The 4,486-nt window shown below is 46.4% G+C and overlaps 1 pseudogene; it reads right to left on the reverse strand.

Annotated features, from left to right (window-relative positions):
* The window catches only part of LOC115869812, a 16,229-nt pseudogene extending 12,355 nt beyond the window's left edge, over nt 1–3,874 (reverse strand).
* Between the last annotated feature and the right edge of the window lie 612 nt (nt 3,875–4,486).

Consider the following 4,486-nt stretch of genomic DNA (forward strand, 5'->3'; position numbering starts at 1 on the left):
TGTCCTCAAGGCTTGGTGGGCCAGGATGTGCTCCACTCTCTCTTCCTCCCCCTTCATTTGCTCCTGTGTGCTCTGATCAGACATGCCCCTCTCCCTGAACTGTAGCTTCAGTGCTGTCCTCTGAAGTAAATTTTTCTGGGAGGAGGGGAGGCTGTCCACGTAGTTGGGATTGGGGTCGGCCCCTCAGACCTCTCTACTGGTTCCCTGCTTCGTGCCAGTATGTTGCATTCGCATCTTGGAGTGCCGGGTTGAAGTCTGGTGCCTCTTTTCCTGTGGAAATATGAACAATACCCCTCCCCCCTTGAGTGGGTTAGTGCCCTGTTCCCCTGCTACCCATTTCTTTTTTCCTTTTTTACAAATGAGGGAATTATTTGCTCAGAGCATTTCATCAACATTTCCTTTCAAATCACATAGCCAGTAAATACAAGTATTGAGGGGAATGACCAAATCTGAGTTTATGGATTTCATTTTAATACAATCTTGTCTTATGCCGCTGTAACACAAAACAAGTCGGAGGCTTTCAGCGACAGACAAGTATTTTCTCCCAGTTCTGGAGACCAAAAAGCCAAATGAGGATGTGGCCGGGTGGGCTTGTTGTTGTGGGGAGGCTGGGTCCTATTTGCTTCCTTGATGTATAGACACGCCTTGCATGCCATGGCCTTCTTGTCTGTGTGTACCTCAGGGTCTCAAACCCCCCAAACCCCTCCCCACCCTGAGCGCCAATCTAGTTGCTGGGCAGTTGATTCCTACTCCGGGCAACCTCGAGTGTTTCAAAATAGAACTACGCTCCTTAGACTTCTCAATGGTTGTGAATTTTTGGAAGCAAGAGCACAATGCCTCTCTTCACAGGCACCTCTGGGTGGAACTCAAATTTTCAACTTTTTGGTTCACAGGCCGACTCTTCATCGTTAGCCCCTCCCAGAGACTTTGTGTCTGTGTCTAACCTGCTCCGAAGCAAATGTGTTGGGGATACAACTTCAATCCATTGCTGTTGTTGCTGTTAGATGCCACTGAGTTGGTTCTGGCCCACAGAGACTCTATGTACAACAGAACAAAATGCTGCCCAGTCCTGCGCCAGCCTCACAATGGTTCCTATGCTTCAGCCCATTGTTGCAGCCACGGTGTCAATCCATCTCGTCAAGGGCCTTCAATGGAAAACTTTCAATCCATAGCAGTGTTTAGTTTGGGCACGATTTTCAATATTTAGAAACATCACAAAGAGCATACAAGCCTTTCTTGTATGCCCTTTTCCCATTTTCTCGAAAGAAACATCTTACCTACCAGTGGGCCGTTTGGCAAAAGTAAGACCTTAATGCTGACGTATTACTATTAACTAGACTCCAGGGTTGATTTGGATGTTACTACCTAGATCGGTTGTCATGGCTTGCTATAGGGTTGTTATGAGTTGGAATCAACTAGAGGGCACTGAGTTTGGTTTTTTACTAGTTTTCCATCACAGAGGTGAACACAGAGTTACTGAAATGAGGGGAGATGGAAAGCAAGCAGTGAACTCAGAGTAGAGGAGTGAGTGTGTGCCTATTCTCCTTCATCCTGGCGGCATGACAGTTAGACATCGGGCTGGTAACCAGGAGGTTGGCAGTTCAAACCCACCAGCCAGGGAGAAAGACGAAGCTATCTGCTGTCATGAAGATTTACAATCTCAGAAACCCTACCTAAGGGCCCTATGAGTTGGAATTCACTGGATGGTAGTGGGTTTGTGAGGTTTGAAATAATGTAAACATTTTGTTTGACCTGGACCTCCACACTACCCCATACCATTGATAGCAACTTAAAAAAAAAATGTTTTGTTTCCTTAATCGTCCTTGGAGTCTCTGGGTGGTACAAATGATCGTGAATATGTTCAGCTGCTAACCAAAAGGGTGGAGGTTCCAGCCTACCTGGAGGTTCCAGCCCACCTGGAGATGTCTCGGGAGAAAGGCTTGGTAGCCTACTTTTGAAAGCTCTCAGCCTTTGGAAATGCTAGAAAGTGCAGTTATTTTTCTGACACATGTGACGTTGCCCCGCGTAGGAGTCCACTTCAAGGCAACTTAAAAAAAATGTTTTCCTTAACAAACAAAAGGGCTTTGAAATTCAGTTCATCTGAGGTCATGGCTGAAGAAAACTGGTATTGAAACCGAGACTTACAACTTCAAATCCTGTTACTTTCTTGATAACATGCACCTTCTAAGAAATTTGCTACTCCAGAGAACTTGGAGTCAAGAATTTCTTGCACTTGAAAATACAGATTCATTATATCTGAGGCGAAGTAGAAATTCTCTAAAAGCCTAGGCAATAATGGTGTGTGCACTGAGTGATGGCGGAGGCTCCAAATGGCTTGTAGACACATGCCTATAAAAACGTATCACTTCTGTGGAGTTAAATAAACCAAGACCACTTTCCAGGTAACATCCTACCTTCCCTGAAACTACGTTTGTAGACTAAACAATAGCCATTTCACCAGAAACAAAAGAGAGGTCCACATTAATTTTCATTTATGTTCTTTTGATGTGATTCAAAATTCAAAAACCATTTTGGTTTCTATGGTGATACTTTCAAGGTTCACATATTGCACTGTCAACAAGGAATGCTGAGTAAATTGCTGGCCAGCAGATAACTGATACCTAAAGACCCTTAGCAAATCCGTAACCAAACTGTAAAATGGCAATGCCTTTACACTGTGATGTTCACTTACGCAGAATTTTCCCACTTGAATATTCTGCTTCCTTTTACCTGTGTCCTCAGGAATGTTGTTCACGTGTCATGTTTTCATGCTTCTAAGCATCCTCCTCCTAAACCCAACCCAACCCAACCCAAATTCCTTTGCCCACGAGTCGATTTCAATTCATAGTGACCTCGTGTGGTGCCGTGCAGAGCTGCTCCAGGCCGCTTTGTTTCTCAGGCTAAAGCTCCCGATCTTTATGCTGGTGGTTGTGCTCCTCAACACAACAATTGATTCCAGCTCATAGCAACCCCAGGTGACAGCATTGAACTGGCCCCAGCAAGGGTGTCACTCTGAGCACCTGACTGGAGCCAGGGTATTGCCAATCATCTCGCAGGTAAGTGAAAGCTGGACATTGAATAAAGAAGACAGGAGAAGAATTGATGACCTTGAATTATGGTGGTTGTAAAGAACAGTAAACATCCCACAGATGGCCGGAAGAGCCAACAAATCGGTCTTGCAAGAAGTACAGCCAGGCTGGTCCTTAGAGGCGAGGATGGGGAGACTTCATTCCGCATACTTTGGATCTGTTATCAGGGAGGGCCAATCCCTGGAAAGGGACCTGATGCTTGGTAAAGTAGATGGTCAACCCGAACGAGGAAGACCTTGGATGAGATGGGTTGACACCGTGGCTGCAACACTGGGCTCAGACATAGCAATTGTGGAGATGACACAGGAGCAGGCAGTTCATCATTCCGCTGTACATAGTGTCGCTGTGAATTGGAACCGGCTCAATGGCACCTAGCCACACGACAGTAACATAGGGTTTGCTAGCCTGTAATCTTTATGAAAACAGATCATTCGGTCTTTCTCCTTCTGAGCTGCTGGGTGGGTAGTTAAGCGCAAATCATTTTGCCACCCAAGTCTTTGTGAGCTCTTCCAGAAAATTTGTAGAGGGCTTGTTTCCAGAGTTAAATTCAGATGGGAAATAATTGGGTCTGGAGTGAGAGCCCCCGACTCGGGAATCAGGGGAGACTTACTTTTGACAGGTCGCATACAGACCTTGACGCAGTTCTGTAGGTTCTAGATGGTCACAGTATCAGCAATTGCAGCAAGTCAGGGCATTCGATCATCCAGATGGAAGCTAGGCAGTCATCTTGCTTCTTACCATGATTTGTCAATGCTACCATTGTTCGTTTCACCTACCTTGGGCATGGTGCCAGGAGAGACCAGTCCCCGGAGCAGGACCCCATGCTTGGTAACATAGGGAGCCGGGGAAAAAAGAGAAGGCCCTGGAGGAGATGGATTGACAGCGTGGCTGCAATAATCGGCTCAGGCAGAGGAAGCATTGTGAGGACGGTGAGGGACCGGGCAGGGGTTCCTTCTGTTGTGTACAGGGTCGTTATGAGGTGTTATTGACCCGAGAGCTCCTAACAACATGGGTGGGGATTGACTTGATGGTAGCGGGTTTTGTTGGTCACAGAGACATTTTCTGCCCTCATACAGGGCAAGCAGGAAGTGTCAGAGAGTTAATGCCCTGGTAGCAGAACTCAGCCAAGGATGAACTGGGAGCTGATGGACAAGCCCCTCGGCTTCTTTGTCTCACATTTGGGTGAATCGTGACACACATTGTACACCTTTGCTGCTTGAAATATGAGTCATGAACCAACAATCATGGGAATTTGGGAACTTGGCAATTTGTTAAAAATGCAGCTTCTTGCACAGAATCTCCAACCGGAGCCTAGTTAATCAGAATCTGCCTCTTAACAAGCTCGCCAGGGGACTCGCATCCATGCTGAAGCCTCTGAATGGTTACTTTCCAGTCTC

The sequence above is a fragment of the Echinops telfairi genome, unplaced genomic scaffold (assembly GCF_000313985.2).
Source record: "Echinops telfairi isolate 266 unplaced genomic scaffold, ASM31398v2 ScPeMD7_53;HRSCAF=182, whole genome shotgun sequence".
Lineage (NCBI taxonomy): Eukaryota > Metazoa > Chordata > Mammalia > Afrosoricida > Tenrecidae > Echinops > Echinops telfairi.